At 41.3% G+C, this 20,352-nt stretch overlaps 1 protein-coding gene across 8 annotated transcripts in view; it reads left to right on the top strand.

Annotated features, from left to right (window-relative positions):
- Positions 1-20,352, top strand: part of LOC101445888 (methionine synthase reductase-like) — a 215,384-nt gene that overhangs the window by 11,304 nt on the left and 183,728 nt on the right. Inside the window, exons 7-8 of one of the 8 annotated variants that reach the window (XR_009185338.2) lie at positions 10,023-10,156; positions 11,636-14,358. The exons of the other annotated variants lie outside the window; for them this stretch is intronic. The gene's annotated coding sequence lies outside the window, so the exon portion shown is untranslated. Of the gene's footprint in view, positions 1-10,022; positions 10,157-11,635; positions 14,359-20,352 lie in introns of those variants that run through there. 8 annotated transcript variants of the gene reach the window in all.

The following is a 20,352-nucleotide window of genomic DNA, read 5'->3' on the forward strand; positions in this document are numbered from 1 at the left end:
CCCACGCCTGGCTGTTGCTGCTGTCGGGGGAGGGAAAAGGGCGGGCTGGATTTTTCCGCCCACACCTGGCTGTTGCTGCTGTCGGGGGAGGGGAAAAGGGCAGACTGGAATTTTCTGCCCTGCGCCTGCGCAGGGAGAAGGAAGAAGAAGGGTGCCGCCCCACAAGGCATCGGGTGGCGCCATCTGGGAGGAGGGGCGGCCGTGGAAGCATGGCTGCCGAGAAGGGGAGACCCGAGGGCACTCTGCGCCCATGCCGAGCTTCCTTCAGGGGTGGCGGTGAGTCCGACCAGCCACCCTATTATGGGGGCAGCGGCTTGGCCTGCCGCGGCTGCTCCCCCGCCAGGCCAGCAAACCACACTTCAGCCTGAGGGGTGACCGCAGTTTTTGTTTCATTTTCTTACTTGATGCATGTATTAAATGAATTTTCACTCATAAGAGACATATTTACCAATGACAAATTTGCTATTTTCTTGCATTTCTACATATTACCACTTTACTTTCGTGTGTCAGAGACACTTGTTATGTTTTCACTGAAGTCATACCTCTTGTCCACTTCTTCCTTTATATTCTGTAGCTGGATGCTGTGTATTTTTCCCATATTCTTATTGTACATATATTTGATTGTGACAAACCTCTGTCACATTTTCAAGCATGTCATGTTTTAGTTTTGTCCCTTGATGTTGTTTGTTTTTTGCAAGAACCTCATTGACATTCACTGTTTAATAATATTTTCAAGAAGACGTCCTTGCTTAACATGCCCCCACATAGTAGGGGTGAAGAGTGTGGACTCAGTTGATCTCCCACTTCCTGACTGACACCTTGGTCAAGTGACTATTATATGTCCTGTGCTTTGTTTTCTCCTCCTATGATATAGATAAAATAATACACACTAGGTAAGGCTTTTGGCCAATTAAATGAATGAATGAACATTATCATCTTAGAACAGTGCCTGCCCTGTAGTGATTATTAGAGTTGTGTATATTGTTACCATCTTACTGTTTCCAAGTTGTGAGAATGGAATTTTAAATGTATCTGATTCGACCCATAATTTTATAAACTTCCCTTTCCAAAAACTCGTCAGTGATGGATGTGATATGTAACCAAATTTCGAACTGTGTACCATGTGCACACCTAATGAGTTCCATGAAATTGTAGCCTGATTCATAATAAGACAGAGGTCTAAAATGTGCTTCTTCTTATGCCATTTAGCTTTTTGAATTGGACTTTGGTACCTTCTTTGAGTTTTGATTTAAAATGATGAGAAAATAATTTCCAAGATCCCTCTCAGTCTCTCCTTTTCATTGACTCTACTCAGACTTTCTGTTTAGGGAGTATGGGGGATGTTATTGTTTGCGGTGTCTCTTTTTTTGTAATGTACCTACATGATTCATTTAATTTTCCTAAAAGATGACTCTTCTCCCTCCCCCACCTCCCCTTCATCCCGTGGTGGTCAGCCTCCCTGGAAGTGTTACTAAATAAATTGTTCAGAACTGACAGAAGTTTGAATTGTTTATTTAGTCAAAAGACTTGGAGTGATTACTTAGTGATGTTTTATTCTATAGCAGGGATTCTTAACCTTTTTTTCCCCATGCACCCCTTTGCCAGTCAGGTGAAAACCACAGACCCCTGACCAAGTCCAGACTATACTGTGTATTAATTAATACATACATCACATCTGCACCAACAGCCCCCACAAGAATAATACTTTTTTTGGATTTCAATTCAAACAGGGACTCTGTGTTAAGAACCCCTGATTTATAGGAAAGAGAAGGTTAGTAAGTTGTCTAAGCAGAAAAAGATGATGCCCTTGATGTAATGACTACCTGTGAGGTTTAGAGTAGACTTGGATTTTGGTTGAGTTCTGTTAGTCACATCAGCATATAGCATGCCTCTTTAGAATGATGACTTCTGAAAAACAAAAGTTTTTTGAAATTATTAAATGTATTTTAGGAAATTAAGAGGAAATCCTATATCCTGTTATGAAAACATCTTCATTCTTTTTCTGATCTTTATAGTTGTATGTATATTTTTATAGCATCAAAACTAATGAACACATATATCCTACCTTTTTAAAAACTTAATTGTTCATGTAGGTATTTTTTGCATCTTGAGTAGTCTTCATTTTTAAGAAATGGACAGACTCTGCCATCATCTCACTGGTATAGATTTATGATAGATAACTTAGGTTTTTAATTTATTTATATAATACGGGTTAGAGCTCATGTTTATGCCATGGATTGATGGACTTTGGGCTGCCCTCACAAAGCATTTTATGTCAAGTAGAGGAAAAGAGGACATGAGTGGAACTCTCACAATGGCATCTAAGGCCTCCTTGAGGACAGGCTCTGCTGAACCAGAATTATTACACCTTGAGTTACAAATTGAATGTCTGAGATTAGGTGACTCATGAAGAAAGGATTCCGAGGTTTTGGAACAAAATGCAGCCAACAACAGTTGGTCGAATGCTTTCACTGAAGACTTTGAGTCCTCCCTTACCCATTGAGTGCCCCCACTTTCACAGGCTTCTCTGAATATTCCTGCTTTACCACCAGAATATTTACAGGTACATCTGTAGGAGTCTGTTAGACAAGTAAGGAGTGTAGCTTTCTGCTTTATACTGTGTAATGTTGATTTACCATGGGTGTTAATTTTGTTAACAAACAGGGATCAACTATAGTCTGTAGGCCTGCCACCTGATTGTGTAAATAGTTTTATTGGAACTTTGGGCCAAACTCATTCCCTTACACATTGCCCATGGCTGCTTTTGCAGAAAAAATTTAGCCATCTCTGCATTACAGAAGTGTTTATATTATTACATTACTTTGTTCTTGAAGAAGTAATGGTTAAGAGGTCAACATCTCCATTATTTTAGATAGTTAACTTCTTAGTTTCTCTTTATAGATGTAAGTGGTGCAGAGTGAATTGTGGACTATTAGCAAATTTATTTCAACAGCTAAACTTAACAAGCCTATTTACAGTAGATTTTTTTCCAGAATGATTTTTGGTGCCATGGGATGCCCCACTTTGGAGTTCATTCATTTTGTAGGTGGATGATATCTGAGAGACGCACTCTTTGTCCATATTTTTTTTGCTCAAAGAGTACTTTCTCATTCACAAATAAATGACTGTAAATTTTTGAACATCAAATTGAATAATAATTCCTTCCCACTATTGATAGTGGATACTCTGAACATTCTTTTCACATGCTTAAATAAATAAATCAGTGCAGCCACTCTTTTATTATAGGGCTTTCTGCTCTCTTTTATTAATGAGGAAAGTCTTAAAGACTTTGAGAAGCAATTTGATTCCAGCATCCTAATATAGTAGAACTGTTTTGCATAAACCTAATGTGATAGCATTTTTTATCATCTAATTTTTTATTATCACCCTAAAAGATTCAAAGAAAGAAGTTTTATTTATTTTTTTACAGCCACAAGTGTGAGTTATTAGTTTGTAAACTGTTTAATTATGCAACATAATTACAGCAAAAGATCCTACTGGCATTTTTATCAGGGTTGAGAACTGACACACCTGACTCTTGGGGAGCAGCTCCCCTACCTGCAGGCCTCAGGTTAATGTATGGTGGAGGGATGGAGTGTCTGAGTAACCTGACAATGCTGAGTTGTTGGGAGGGTCTGTTAAGAGTTATTTTTTTCATGGTGAGTCCATTAAATAGGCTTGAGCTATTAGTTGATAATGGAGTTAAAAAAATTTTTAAAGTCTGAACTATTTAAGCAACACTTTGAGTGTTCTAATGAAAAGATAGACTCAGAGGGCATACTAGTCATGCAAATGGGTACTGACGCAAAGTACCATAATCTGTTGGCTTTTTAAAGGATATTTATTTGGAGTAGAAGCTTACAGTTAGCAGGCCATGAATCCTAAGTTACTTCCCTCAACAAAGTCTTTTGCCACATTTTGGAGCAAGGTGGCTGCCGACTTCTGCCAGGGCTCAGGCTTCCTGGGTTTCTCTCTGGGATCAGCCCCTCTGTTTTCTCCACAAGACCAGCTGTAGACTATGAGGCTTTCTAGGCTTTGCCTCTCTCTGCAAGGTGAGCTGTAGATGCTCAACTCTCTCTTTTCGGGCCTTCTGCTGTGTCTAAGGAGCTGTCTCTCTTCCACTCTGTTCTTCCTGGGCTCCAGCTGAAAATTCCAACATCAAAATCTCCCACATCAAAATCTCCAACTCTGTCTCTTGCCATGTCTTTTATCTTTGAGTCCTTACCCACCAAGGGGTGGGGAGTCAACTCCCTACTGATGGGGCCAATCAAAGCCCTAATCATAATTTAATCATTCCCAGGTACAGACCAGTTTACAAACATAATCCAGTGTGTATTTTTGGAATTCATAGCTATATCAAACTGCTACAGAGGATAACGGGTTGGAAAAATAACAAGAGTAGTGTAAGAGAGAAAAGATTGTTTCTATTTTACAAATGCAGAGAGTAAATAGTGGAAATATAAACTGTTACACGTGAGTTGATCAGTATTTTCCAAACGTCCTGATGCCGGATTCAATAATAGAGCTGCTCTTCATCCCCCATTTCCTGTGGGTGCTCTGGGGCTGTTTTACCTGGAGTTCCCAGTGTCCAAGGCAGTGGCTTTCACTGGGGTTCTGGGTCAGCATCCCTAGAGCTTGTCCCTGCCCCTCCTTCCTGTCCTGGCAAATGATCTGCTTTCTGTCCATACAGTTTTGCTTTTTTTTCAGAATGCCGTACAAATGGAATCATAGTGCTCAGTGTTTTGAGTCTAGTTTCTTTCACTGAGCATAATACATTTGAGATTAGTCTTTGTTCTTGCTTGTGTCTGCAGTGTGTTCCTTTTTTATTGATAGGTAGTGTTCCATTGTGTATACTACAGTTTATCTGTTCACAGATTGAAGGGCACATGGGTTGTTTCCAGTTCCTGATGAGTAAGAGTAAAACTGCTATAAACATTCGGGTGCACGCTTTTTCCTTTTCCTTTTTCTTGGGTAAATGGCTAGGCATGAGGTTGCCAGCTTGTACATTCAGTGTATTTTTACTTTTATAAGAAATTCCCAAGCTGTTTTCCAAAGTGTCTCTACCATGTTACATTTCCCCCAACAATGTGTAAGAGTTCCAGTTGCTCTATGTACTTGTCAGTAGAGGCATTGCCAGGATTTTTAACTTTAGCTGGTTTTAATTTGTAATTTTCTTATTATTGGTTTTGTTTACATTTCCAGTTAATGACAAATGATGAAAATCTTTTCATGTTTTGAATTGTTATCCATGTTTCCTTTGGTGAAATGAAGTTTGGCTCTTTTGACCATTTTATCTTGTGTTGTTTGCTTGTTAAGTTGTAAGAGTACTTTATATATTCGGGATATTGGCCTTTAGTCAGATACGTGTTTTGTAAATATTTTCACCTAGACTGTGACTGGTCTCTCCATTCTCTTAACAGTTTCTTTAGCAGAGCAGAAGTTTTAAATTTTTAATGCAGTTTATCAGCGTTTTTCTTTTATAGTGCATTTATTGTTGTATCTGAGAAATCTTTGCCTAACCAAAGGTCACAAAGATTTTCTACTTTGTTTTCCCCAGAAGTTTGATTGTTTTAGGTTTTCCATTTGTATCTTGATTCAGTCTTAGGTAATTCTTGTGTAAGGTGTGTCACTCAGGCTTTGTATTTTTTTGCATATGTATATTCAGTACCATTTGTGGTAAAGACTGTCTTTTTTCTGTTGAATTAACTTTGTGACTTTGTGAAAAATCAGTCACATACATTGGTTTATTGCTGATCTCTCTGTTCTGTTCCATTGGAGACTATTCTTTTGTGTTTCTGTTTCCAGCTGCTAAAACAAATGCCGTGCAGTGGGTTGGCTTAACAGCAGGAATTCAGTGGCTCACAGTTTCAGTAGCTAGAAGCCTGGCTTACTCCCAAGGTTGGCTCTTCCAGCTGGCTAGCAGCCTGGGGGCTCCTTGGCTTTTTCTTTCCTATGGCAGTGCTCATGGGAGCATCTTGCCCTTTTTCTTCCGGGTTTGGTCGACTTGCAGCTTCTTCCATGGCTTCTTTCTCCTTCTGACTTTCCCTCTGCTTAGAAAGGACCCCAGTTAATCCTGCTTGGAGCCCAGCCTGATGGAGTTAGGACCCTGCTTACCTGAAGAACCGTGGAAGAGACCACTCACTAAGGGTCCACACACCAGCATGCCAACCAGGGCCAGAAACGTGTCCCATTGGGATCCAGAATTCTCTCCACCATACTTTGTCAAAAGTGTACTGCCTTGTTCACTCTGAAAAATGAGGCTTGCAATCAGGTAATGTAAGTGTTCCAGCTTTATTCTTCATTTTCAAAATTGCTTTGGCATTCTATTTAATTTTTAATGGATATTTCTCTAGAGTTGTTTCCTTGTATTTTAAGTAGAAATGGACAAAGATTTTTTTTTTTAATAACTATCATCATTAGTAGTAGTATTCGGTGCTGGCTTATGCCCTCTTGAAGCATTTAGGACTGTTTGTTTCCTTTGCAAATCTCCTCAGACTACTATTCATTTTTTACCTCTCTTGTTAACTATAGTGTCTTTGTATTTTTTTTAAATGTTTTTATTTTGCCCGCACTAGGTATAGTTGTCAGTACATACTCTTGAATGAAATTCACAGACACATCCCCCAAAAGGACTTAAGACCCACTTTTAAAAAGTTTTATTTTTACTGGAGAAGTTGTGAGCCTAGGAGCTGTAATGTCTTCTAATATTCCCTGTGTGCCTCTAGCAGTACCTCCTTTCTAATTTACTCTCTCTGTTGAGGGCTTAACATTGTTAGCAATATATCTATCTAGAATGACCAGCTGGTCCTAGGCTAATTCCCTGCAGCTGTAGGTGTGAGCTGCAGTAGTGTGGTACGGCATGGCCTCCTGGGCCGCCTGCTGACTCAGCTTGCTTGTGCCCTGGGGACCTAGTTTGGCTCAAAACTGAACCAGCTGGCTCCAGGTCCTAAAGGGATTGCTGCTGAGTTTGCCCACCCTGGCTTGGCAGTTCCCACAGCTTTTGTGATGGGCAGTCCTGGACTTGTGATCCCACTGTGGGCCTTGCTCAGATGCTCTCTCTCTCCCAGGGCCCTGTTGTACCTGTCAGGAGTGGATTTCAAAAGACTGTAATTCTCTGCTGCAGTTAGCATGGCCCTGCTCCAGAATGCCGGGGCCTGCACTGAGATACTCCCCTTGGGGCTCACCTGCATGGCATCTTTGCCCCATCACTGACCCGTAATAGCATGCGGTCTTCTCTACTGTGTAGTTCAGGGCAGCAACAGGACCTTTTAGAGCACAGTCACCTGGGCCTGCTCCACTCAAGCAGCCTTTCTGCTCCCAGGTGTGGAACGGGCTGCCCCAGAGCCTGAAGAGGCCCTCCAGACTTGTTTCTGCGTGGAGTGAGATCCAAGATGCAGTACTATGTTGTTGACTTGGGATGGGATGTCCTGCCTACCAGACTACTGGACTTAGGCCCTAAAGGTAGCATGGATGTGGCGGCCGCTCAGTCTGCCTCACTAAGGTTGACTTCCCACCTCCTGGGTGCTGCCCTGTGAGCTGCTGCTTGCTCACTGTCTGATTGGCATAATGTCATTGATGTAGTGAGCTAGTACACTGTTCTGCTGAATGTCCAGATGCTCCAGATTTATTTAGCCTATCTTATGTAAGAGCAGGTAAGTGCACTATCACAGTCCTGGGGCAGAATTGTGAATGTATGCCCTTGTCTGTTCCAAGTGAATGTGAACTGAATCTAATCCTCTTTCATTGTAGGAATGGTAGAAAGGGTGCATTGGGTAAATCAGTGGCTACATCCCATGGACCTGAGGCCAAGTCAGTCTGCCTTAGCAAAGAAATCATATCTGACATGGAGGCCACCGTTGGAACTACTAGTTGAGTTTGCAGTAGCTCAATCCCCAGAATCCATCTGGTATTCACAGAGACCAGATCAGCAAATTAAATGGAGATGTGGTGGAGACGCTCCCCCATAACCTTTAGGTTTTTGAGGATCTTATTGATTTCTACCATTTTTCCCAGAGTGTTACATATATGCTTTTTAAAAAAAAAATTTCTATCTTAGTGGGAGGAAGAGTGGTGTGAAATTCGGAGTCTTCCTCTTGGACTTCTCCACCATGATCACTCTACCCACAGGTCAGGAGTTCAGTATTGGCTGGTACCAATGCCCGGGTGTGATGATTCTGATTATACATTCAAAGGCTCAGGAAATGACCCCTGTGGGGTCTTGCCTTCCGTGGACCTACTGGATTGGACTGGGACAGAACTGCCCTTACTGCCTGGCCCCAACTGTTCTTACTCTGGTCAGTGGGCCACAGGGACCCTCTTGATCCCCGCGTATCAACATCAGCACGGTCCTTCTCTTAACACTCTTGAAACATTTGGTAGCTCCATTTTCCCTCTGAAGGGACTGGGAATCCTTACTGAATGCAGAGTCCTTCCCTTGGGACTGCTCTCTCCTTCACTCACTGAACTCTAGGACTGGAAGCTGGACAAGGACTGGGATCTTAGGCAGCTGCCCTCAGTTTCTGGTCATCCACCCTTGATTTGTCTTCATTTTAAGTATTGATCCAGTGCCCTTGTTGGCTGCTCATTTGTTTTTGGCCCTAGAGCCTCTTAGTCCTCTTGGCCATCTCCATTAATTCTAAGGGTCAGGCCACTCCAGCCCTCCCACTTACTGAGGTAATTGTGCAACCTGGTATGGCTGGCTATGTACTGTCACCTGGACTGTGGGGGGCCCCCATTGAACCCCTCAGACTCATGCTGCTGTCCCCAGCTTGGTCTTGGTGGCCTTGATAACTGCCCTCTGGTGCTGTCACAGAGCATCTCCATCTGCATCCATTTGGCTTAAGGGATGAAAGGACTCAAGATGTTCAGCTGCTGGGGCCTCTCCCATGTGTCAGGGTCCCCTTCTCTCCCATGTAAGGCTGGTTTTAGCTTTCTCTCCCCTCAGGCTTCAGGAGATGAGAGCCCCATCCTCTGGCCTTCAGCTCCAAACTCCAACTCTAGCTTCTTTCTTGGGCCTCTCTGGCACAGTTTTCACAACCTGGGTTCTGGAAGTCAGGCTATGAGGTGTATCTTAGGGCATCCCTGAGGAATGGAGCGGTGGCGGCACTGTCCACTGTGAGTCGCTGAGCTGTGATGCAGGCTCAGCAAAGTCCCTGCCATGCCCACGGGGTCTCTGGAACTATGTGGACCTTCAGAGGCACAGAGGCACTGCGCCTTTATGGTCATGGATCGGTGCTTGGACATGGGCTGTCTCTGAGCAGGGGTGTGAGCTGAGGTGCTGAAGGCTCTCGGGTTCCTGGTGCCGAGGGCCATGTCCGGGCAGTGCCCCTGCCTTTGCTGGAGCCTGAAGGCAGGTGGGTGGTGCCTCACGGTCCTCACCATATTCTACTCCTGCCCTGACCCCTCTCCCGGCTTCCCACCTAACACTTTGCAAAGTTAAGTGACTAGCACCTCTTAAACTGTAGTTTTCTAGTTTAAAACTTGAACAACTAGTTAGGAAAGGGGTGGAGTTCTAGTACAGAATTGGATTTCTTTGTGGTTGACCTGTGTTGTCCTGTGTGGGAACCACGAATCACGTGGAGTAGTTACATATAAGGTGAAGAAAACTAGATAAAATACAAGAATTCAGTTTCCATGACCATTGTCCATACACGTTCTAGCCGTCTTGAAACATCTGTCCTTTCTTATAGGACACCTTTCCTGAAACATTGACATGAATACCATTTCCTTCTTCATAGTTAATTAGAAGACTACGAGGCCTTTTCTGGAAAATGCTAGCTCTGGTGTTCTCAGTATATATTTCAGAAATTCCAATGTCTACTAGACAAGTACTTAGAAATATACATAAGCGTCTTTATGAATGAGTAAGTTTTTGAAAAATAATGTCTGTAGTCATTTACCCTAGAAGACAATGCTTAAATGGCCAGGGCATTTTATAAGATCCCATAGGTAAGCTACTTGGTTTAGCACTGGTATAATTGAAAATTGTATTGAGTTATGTGTCACACCTTTTGTCTTTCAAGGGGAAAAGCCAAGCATCTGTGATGTCAGTGAATTCAGTTTTTCAAGTTCCAATTTCAAAGGCAGTTCAACTCACTACAGATGATGCCATAAAATCCCCTCTGCTGTTAGAATTGGACATTTCCATAAGTTACAGGTGATTTCTCAGCACAGTTGAATTTTCCGGACAGTTCTCTTAAGAAAGAGGCAGGCAGGGTATGCTCTTACACAGGCGGAAAGACGAGGTCTCTGAGCACATCTGGCCTTGTGGTCCTTGATCTGTCAGCTTGTCTTCCCCTCCCTCATGCCTGTTTCCCTTCCATGATGTGCAGAGGTGCAGGTGAGAGGTGACCCTTGAAACGATTTAATAGTTGAACAGTGCTGCTGCCTTCCTCATTAATCCCTGAAAGAACAAAGGGATCAGAACAAACCTTTACATATAAGAGACCCAGGAAAGATCTTTATCATCTCAGGTTGACCAGCTTGTTAGAAATAGAGCTGACTCTAGACAGTCATGTCAAGGTTAATTTCTCAGGCTGTGGTTCTCAGATTCCTTTGAGATCAGGGAAGAAATTAAGACCTTCTTTGCAGAAAAATGGTATGATATTATATAAAACCTTTTGCAAATACTTTTGGGGGCTCATGTACTACCACTTTTAACTCCCTTCCTCCCACACACACCCCCACCCGAATCCATGGACCTCAACTCCAAAACTTGGTGTGTGATTCTGAAACTTCAGTGCTCGAGTGCATCTTCAGTCATTTAGTTCAGGCCATTGTTTGATGTAGGTCCTCAGATGTCAAGGGGTTGTGCTTTTCAGGGGAGTAAGAGCATGTCATGTCTCTCCACTTGGATTTAGTTCAACTTCCAAATAGGAGGGAAATATAACAGTTGTCACAGCTGGGTGTTTTTGCTTGCGTTCTAGTGAGTAGCTCCATGTTTGTTTCCACCTTTTGAATAAGCCATATTATCATATCTTTATACTATAAAAACTATGGCATTTTATATTCTGTGCTGACGTTTGTCAGTTTTGATACAAAGGGGCCTGGGGTGACCACTTGCTGAATCTGCCTCCTTCCTGGGTCCCTGGGCCCCAAACATTGGGGCGGCTCCTTCTCCAGCCCCCATTTGCTGCAATTACAGCATTTTATGCTCACCAAGGAAAAATAGTGTCCATCCCTCTTCTCCATTAAAGGGAGGAAGCAAAGTAAAGAAAATGAAATTGAGAGCCATGCTGATGCCCTTAATTAGTTCTTTTGCTCATATTTTGTGTGTTTGGGTTTATAAGAACAAGATTTTACATGGATTGTTCAAACCGCTGCTTGCTGACACACCTTATTCTGTGGAAAATGAGGAAGGTCTTAATTTCCATTCTCTCCAATACACAATTTCATAAAGCAAAACATTAGATACCTCTCAAGTTTCTCTTTAAAAATAGCTCCTAATAAAAATATGTTCATTTGGTTAGTTACAGCTATTTATTTGTTGTTATTGTGGGTAGAATTCTTTTATTTCTTTGTCCATGTGTTAACGTGTTTATATAATAAAACATTGTATACTCCAATTCCTGAGGAATTTTTTTTTTTTTGGTCTCTGGTTCTTCTCTAGAAAACCAATTTTTTTCCTTTCACCCAGAGATTCCTTCATGTGATGTGTCCTAACAGTGATTCTGAGGTGCAGCACCTTCTCCAGAGACTGCACCTTGTGGACAGAAAAGAAGACTATGTCTTCTTGATTCTTGAAATCAAGGAAGACACGAGGAAGACAGGTGCTGCAGCCCTGACGACATGACTTACTGGGCCCGTGGGCTGGAGCTGACCACAAGAGCATGCCCTGCAAGCTTGCTAGGCCGTGTGTGCTTCTAGGGCAAGGTGCCTAAGCTGTGTGTGCTTCAGGGCAAGGTGCCTGCCCTTCCACCAGCTTCGGTGGGCCAGGGCCTCCCAGGCTCTCCTGTGTTTAGCTTTTGTGTGAATGATACAGCATGAGATGATAGTGGACTTCCTACTTTTTGGACACTTTTTGGGCATTGAAAGTTAAACTAACTGTTGTCTTTGGGAAGCAACAGCCTAGAACCATTTTTTAATTGTATTCCTATTATGGATCATTCTTAGCATACTTATCAGCACTTATTTAGTATATAACATTAATTGAATTTTTCATAATTAAAAGTTTCTTTTTTAAAACTTAAATTCACATTGATTGTTTCCCTAGAATGAACTTGAAATCATTCAGTTCTCAGTTTACTTTTGAGTTGTGCATTACCCATTCTAAGGCGCTGCTGCCATCCATAGGCTTTGTTCCTTGTTTTAGATGTCTCCTTTCTTGTCAATGGCACACCTAGATTTGGTAGGTAAGGCTCATGTGATAGTGCTGTTGAATTTGTAATTATTCTCTTTTTGTAAGGTTGCCTCTTGGGTTGTTTTCATTTGGGGGAAATGCTTTGGCTAAATCAGCATTGCTCCAAATCATAATTGCACTTGAATAGCACACTAATGTAAAATAGTACAGTTGGTTGTGTTTTTGGAATGCACACTGTTTTCTTCTTTCTTTTCTTTGTCATGAACTTCTTTCCTGTCTTGACGTGAAAAGGAGCAGCCTTATGCCAGCATATACCTGAGAGTTTTCTCCAGTTCATCTTTACCTGGTGCCTTGAAATACAGCAATTCCTAAAAAGATATTTTTCTTTGGTCTTCAGGTAATGGTTAAAAAATATGCTTAGGTCTGCATAAGATTTATTAAGGAGTTTTGGTATTTATTTGCCTGTTCGTGGCTCAAAAAATGTATTCTTTGCAACATGTTTGCACACTTATTTCCCAAGAGTGTGTGGTATATTTATAATTGTCACAGGCAGATATTTTTATATTGTATTTATAATGAAATTTTTAAATTTTCTTTTGAAATAGGATTTTTAAGGTAGGACTTGATGTTACCAGTCATTAACTTTGTATAAAACATTAAACATGATGAAAATGGCCCTACTTAACTTCTTAGGTTAACCAGCTACACAGTGCCAGTGTTTCTCATCCTAATTCATGGCAGGAAGCTAATGGGAGCTTAGGAGCTTAGGTGTGTTTCTTTTTGTTTTTCCCTCTCTCGTTGCCACCACTTGTAAAAATTAGCTTCCCATTTTGGAATAGTATATAGTTATTGCTGAACCAGAATTTTCAATTAGAAATTGAAGGTTTTGGTAGACTCTATTGCTACTTATATGAATTTGGAGATAGATCCACTAGATGTCAGTGTTATACAAAGAACTGCTTTAAAAATTTCTTAACTACTCAGAATTCCCCTTGAGGAGAGCTTCTTGATTAAATTCAAATAGATTCACAATTTTAGTTCAATTCTATCATTTTTAAAAGATTTTATGAAGCATAGATAGATATTTTCCCTTGAGTGTAAAGATAATATGCTCATTCTAAAAAATTTCAAAAAACAAATGTTTAACTCAGAAAATGAAAGTCCTTTATAATCAAACCTCCAGAATTAACAGTTGAATTTTGTTTTGCTAAGAAAATAATGGGCTACCATACTCCAGATGTTGTCCTGTAATTTGTCTCTTTTAACTTAGAAAAGAAATCAAGAGCTCTAGAGAACACAACATGAAAAGATATTAGAAAACTTTTTACAAACTGTTTTGGATATACAGTAATTATTGATTTAATCAGAGCAATTGGTTTATTTTCAGTTTCTGATTCCTAAAGAAAAGTGTCTAGTTGGACAGTCTTGTGTTTGAAGAATTTTTGTAAGCAAATCCCTTGATAAAATTGCTACTTAAAAATTTTATTAATTTAGTAAATGTTTGTCAGCTTGTTTTCCAAAATAGGACAGTCACATTTTTGAGTTTTACAAAATTTCAATAGTTCTGAAAGGAAAACATATCTTAAAAGATTTATAAATGCCACTGTTTTAGCCTATATTATAGGACATTTTAGTACTTCAGACTTTGTGATCCCAAGTGATATTGGTAAACCCTTTATTATCTTACCAAAGGTCTATTCAGACATCTGGGGCATGCATTCATTCAGCAGCCTTTTCCCGAGTGCTTATTCTCCATTCAGCACTGGCGTCAGTGCTTTAAGGAATCCATGCAATCTGTCAGTCTCTGGTGTTTTAGGCAGAGATTCTTAAGACTGCCTTTCATGCCTTCATGGATACTATGCCATCCATTTAGACATTGTCACTGCCCTTGTGTCTTATCTCCAACTTGAAGCTTAGCTTTGCCCTCTGGAAGTCATGCCTTATTTGGAAGCCCCTGATAGCCTGGGTCCCCTGCTGGAGTGGTTAGCCCATCCACCTGTAAGCCCTTGAGCAGACGTCGTCTTGACCCAATAGCTCACCTGCCACAGGCATATTGTAAATGCCTGTAGAAAATGCCAGTCAAAATCACCAGCTGAGACAAAAACAGGTGTGTCCAAAAACAGACTCTTGACTTTTAGACTTCTTGAGGACATGTCCCAACATACCTGACAAGTATTTTAAGATCATGCTGGCCTTGGCTTGCTGGGCCTCCTCCACGCCTTCCATCTTGTTGGCCACCGCTTCCAGTGCTGCTGGATGAGTGGCCTCAGTCTCCGACTGCACGGATGTGTGGGTAATCTTTTTGTAGTAAAGAGAAGTTGCTGCTCTTGATTATCCTGTGGATTTTTATACAGCCATAATGAGATCTCAACAGAATTAAATTATGATCAGTAAAGGTCTTACATGTTGTCTTCAGGGTGCTGTGATCTCCAGGCTGCCTTCTAGAAGTGAGAGTCCCTCTTCCAAGCTATTTTATGTCCTGATTCTCCCACCAGTGGTCAGTCTTTATTCTTTCTCATCATTCTGAGAATTTAACATCTTAGCGAGTTTAGCTGTATTTCTTAAAGGTCATTTAGCCAAGTTTTATCTGAAAATGAGCTTCCCCCAAATTGTCTCTTTTAAAGTTAATGAAATAGGTAATTGACAGAGGTTACATCAGTGTGCGTGCTTCATCCAGAATGTGGACATGTCCGATCCAAGCAGGTCGAGACAGAGCACTCCTTTCTTAGGCCAAAGGGTCACTCACAACATCCCCCTGGAAATCCACTTACTTGGGTCTTCAGGTGGTGAAGCTTGGAGAGCCCATCACAGAGTATTCCAAATTTTACCCTTATGGCCTCTGTATCTTCTAGGTACAGATGATGACTGTAAGAGTGTCTGAAGGTATTTAAACCCTTACTACTTCCCTGTGCTTCTAATTGTGTCATCTCTGTTTTCCTGTAGTGTAAAGCATTGAAGTCTTCAATGTTTGCATGTGTCTTTGGTGACAGCAAAAAGTGTATCATCCTTCTTACTGTTAGACCTGCATGCTCCTTCTCAGTGCTTGGGAAAGTTCAGGGCAATGGCCTTTGCAGTTGGGCCCTGCTTGCTCTACCTTGTCTGCCTTTGTGTCCTTCCTCCTCCTCCCCTCAGTGGTTAGGAAGTGCTGCCAGGCAAGGCAGCTTTTCCACTTCTCATACTCAGACCAGCTCTCCGACCCTTTGCAGCTCAGCCTTACACCACTAACATGGGGGCGGGTAGCAGCGAGAACCCTGGAAAGAAGCTGTAAGGGGCCTCAGAAAGCCCAGTCACGTGTGGCTGTGTTCCAGTCCCTTTTGTGGATGTTCTGTTACATTTTCTAGTGTTATAAAAATAGCATTTATTTCCTAGTCATTGGTTTTTAATATTTTAAATTATTTATCTGAAATTTAATATGAAATTGAGCCCTCTGAAACCTTATTGTGGTATTAATTAGAACTAAGCCAGTTTAGAAATGTCTTTTCACATTTTTGCTTAAATAACTTAAAAAACATAATATCAAACTGAAAATTCTGAAGTGTCAGTTTGGACACTTTATTTTCATATTGCTTCTTTAACATGCTTTTAAAAGAGCACGTATGTATTCTGTAACCACTGGCTTTCTGGATATTTGGTTTTAAAATGTTCAGTACTTTTTTATTCATGATATATACAAACAAAGAAATGTTCAATCCTAAATATTTCTCAGAATCCTTAAAATAGTGGTCTTTAATCTTCAGGGGTGGGGGGGCCATGATGTTATTTCAAATCTGAAGTCTCTGGACACCTTTCACCAAAGAGCTGCACATATGCATAGATGCCTAGGGCCTTGATCTGAAGTCCTTGCACAGACCCCTTTCTCAGTATTCTCTGGGTTCAGAATCCCACATTTGGGTAGAAGTACTGATTTCAGAGTAAGGAAGTACAATGTATCTGGCTTTAATTTTAGGTATTGGGAAAAAATTCCCAATAATACTTCTTTTAGGCACAGTGAATTTATATGTGCTCTCAAGTATGATTTGAAACTAAACCATGAATTATGTGTGAACAGCAATCAGTTTTTTATCCCTCAGCTATAAGGTTAATTCCAATATCAGTGAATTAATAATTGCTTATTTTAATTTTGTTTCTAGAACATTTTCCCAAGCTTCAACCCAGACCATATTCCTGTGTAAGGTACTAATACTTTTTATTTTTTTTTCACTCTGAAGGTGCTAATATTTGTTAACATAGTACAATATGGCATCTTTTTTTGTTGTTGTTGTTAAAATCTTGTAAGACTCAATCTTTTCAATCCTTAGTGTCTACTAATTTTATGTCATTCAGTGAAAGCGTACCCAATTTTAGGTATGAAGAAGACATATCTAACAAGCTCCTGTCCTCCAGGAGTTCATAAAGTTTGAAATCTTCTCTTGTTCTGGATCCAATTCCATGTTTCTCCACTTAGAATTGCAAGCCTCGCTTTCTTCCGCCAGCCTCCTTTACTGGCTGTCCCCCATGTTGGTTGGCCGGTGGGGCAGGGAGAGGCTGGAAGGCCCGCATGAAGCACTGGTTCCCCTGCACAGAGCAGGCAGCCCCTTCGCCTGGCCTCTGTTTCGTGGTCACCACCATTTCCCATCTTGCTCTACCCTTTGTTCCTCCGTGATAGAAGGTGTCACATGCTTTGTTGATTGAGGATTAACTCCAGAATGCCTACCTGATCTGGCTTGCACTGTATCTTTAAAAGCTATTTCCAGTTTGAATTTGTAGCTTTCTACATGTTGTCCCTCAGGCACTTTAATATTTTACCAGCTCAACAGTAACTAATCTATGGGGTCTGTGTCAGGATTTGCCCCTGGTCATTCACAAAGTCTAAATGGATGTCCTGTGGGTCTTCACAAGGAAACCTTCAAGGGTGAGTCAGTAGTTGTAAATCTTCTCTAGTCTGGAAGGCCAAGAAGTAAAGGAAACTTTTCCTGAGTGGTATTGTAAAAGAAGGCAAGAAATGTTTAGGAAGCAAAATTGCTTTCTTCTCATGGGACGTAAACAGGTCGATTGAAGATCACATGGAAATACTCCCCCACTGCAATAATGAGAGGGGCTTAGAATCCTAATATGGATTCTAAGAACTTACCTATGTGGCTTTGCAGCTCAAGTTTATTTCACCCAGGGAAGCTTCATGTTGTTTTTAACATCGTGGAGTTGTTCTCTAAGGCCATGACAGTGGTTTTGTGGAAGGGAGTCTGTACAGGCTGGCTGGCCATGCTGGTGGCCTCGATTCTTCAGCCAAGTGCACATGCAGCACTCACAGATGACGGAGGAGCCCTGGCACCTGAGGTGCGTGGAGAGTGTGTGGTTGCAGCACTGCTAGAATTCTCTTTGCCTCTCCGAGAGAGAAAAAAACAATAGCCATTGTCATTAGATTATTCAAAGGAAAATTTATGCTGTACTCTTAATTATAAAATCTCTATTGTAAGGATAGGAAATTATTTATTTTCATTTCCTCTGAATATACTTTTTAATGTTTCAACTGTGCAGCCCAAAGCTGACTCATGTATTTTTCTAAATGTGTAAGACACAAATTTTATAGTTTTCCATTTTGGGTAGTAAGAGCTCCCCGTCCCTATTTCTTTGTTTTTTGTCATGGCTGTGGTACATAGGATCTGAATTAGTACTGTTAGTGAGAAGAAATGACTTTTAAAACACCTAGGAGAAAAATATGCTTGATTTTCTGAACAAATTGTGGACTTACTTACATCTGTACTTTTTTATGTATTTTGTGTTTTGGTCCAGCACTCAGCACAATCTCATTTGATACCCATGTGTAGGAACAATTTAAAGATGGTCCTCCTGGCCCATAAGGATGGTTGAAATGGAAAAAACAACCAGGATCCTTCATGAAGTCTTCTCCCAGCTAATTTAAGAAATGCATCATCTCTCGCTTTATCTTAGGATCATTTTGGCTTCTTGATGTCCATCCTCGGAGTTGAAAGTTCACAGCCCCAAGGGGTATTATTGGAAAGTGTTTATTTGAGAGGGTTTAAGGGAAATCAATGGCTTGGAAAGGTCCTTTAGCTTTATATTTTCCTCATCTACCTGGAATAGAGAGGTACTTTACAGTCTTGAGTATATTCTTCACCCTCCCAACCTCCCCTCACCTCCAAAAAGCAGATTACTGCATTAGAGACAGGACACCCCCAGGTTCCTTAGGCATGAATGGAAAACTGGGAACTGAGGAACCTATTCCCTTTGTTAAGAAATACTCTAAGACTGACCTAGAATTACTGCATCACTTTGTGATGTTGGGATAATATAGGAACAGTTGAGTTATCTATAAGGTATAAAAATAGCCAGGTGTCTCCAATAAGTTTGTTTTTTTTTAAAGTATTCTAAGTACTAAACATGGGTTACTTTCCACACACTCTTTCCTCCCCTCCCCATCTCAACAGATTTTCATGGCCCACCCTATATGCAGGCACTGGAGCTGCAGGTATAAAGCATACAATTGAAAACCTTCTTGAGTTTGCTGTATGTAGTAGAGTCCGGTGTAGAGAATGTCAGTGTTGGTTCATATCATGATACCCATTCTGCTATGATTCTGAGGTGGGTGAGAACACTGCTGCCATACCCCCACACACAACTCCTGCTCATGAGAGGTATTTGCCCTCAGCCAGCCTTCTCCAGAGAAAAGAAACAATAGGATGTATATGCACAGACACATCTGTAAAGATATGCAGTTCAAGGAATTGGCTCACAGCATTGTGGGGATCAAAAAGTGAAATCTTAGCACAGATCAGGAGCCTGGGAACTCAGGCAAGAGTGATGCTCAAGGTTAACCTTCAAGTCCACTGATTGCAAATGATAGGCACCTGTACACAGCGACACCTAGACTAGCATTGGATTAAATAACTGGGTACTATGTCCTAGCAGATTGGCACATAAATTCTCCATCACCATTGACCATTAAAGCTCACACACTCCACACCCACCCTACACCCTTACCGTCCATGGAAGTGGGTCTCTCTGCCCGTTGATGTTTTGCTCATTTGTATGACCAGCTTTGGCCAGAGAGATGGGAGAGACAGGATGCCTGCCTCATCTGAGCAGGCGCACTACAAGTGGCATGATGTCATGTTGTGTCTTGCCCTCTTCTCTGTCGTAAGGACACAGGTCATCCTGTTCAGGGCTGCTGCTTTAGGAGCTCCAGGGTGCAGAGCCACAGCCAGACATTAGTGTTGGCTCTTTAAGCCATTTCAGATTTGGGGGTTGGTTGTCACTGCAGCAAGAGCTGACTAGTATTCTGGTCTCTTTACCATCCCTAAAATGTAGAAGGTTTGCCCTCTGCCAGGAACTCTATCCCATCAGACACCAGGGCCAGATGTCTTCTCCCACAGCTAAGCTAAGTCAGCAGCTCCATTCCCCATGTGCTTTCATTCAAAGGACTTAGCGCTCCCCACCAGCCTGTTGACAGGTGTTCTTTCTGCTGGAATGTAAGGTACATGAAGACAGGGACTTTGCTTTACTCAGTCCTGCCTCCGCTGGGCCACTTCTATCGAGTGCCTTAGTGAAACTGTACATAGAGGAGTCAGTCCTATAGGTCAACACAACATTACAAATGCAGTGTCATTTTAAATAAAGTCTTCATTTAAAAGATACGGTGTTCAATCTGTTGATGAACTTCATACAGTTTTCCCTGAATTAAAGGCTGAAATGTGTAAGATGATTCCACCTTCCAGTGTAGAGTAGAATCCCACCGTTCTATTTAAAACTGCCATCTGATCTAGACTTTTTGTGTCTCTCCCTAGTGTATATTATGGGTTGCTTACTAGAGAGCTCTTATCCATGAGCCTGGAAGAAGAATTTGATGATTATTTGTTCAGTGATCTTCCTCGAAAAAACATATCTCTCAATTTGGAAACACTTCTGATTTAGATAGAAAAGAAAAATGTGCAAGACAGACTTGTTTAGTTCTGTGTAGTAACAGACCCACTTATGGCTTCAATAAGATTTAATGCTGCTATTTGATTGATGATACTTGAAAGAGAATTTGTGCTTTCTGATTTCTTTCACAAAGATAA

Source organism: Dasypus novemcinctus, chromosome 3 (genome assembly GCF_030445035.2).
Source record: "Dasypus novemcinctus isolate mDasNov1 chromosome 3, mDasNov1.1.hap2, whole genome shotgun sequence".
Taxonomy (NCBI): Eukaryota; Metazoa; Chordata; class Mammalia; order Cingulata; family Dasypodidae; genus Dasypus; species Dasypus novemcinctus.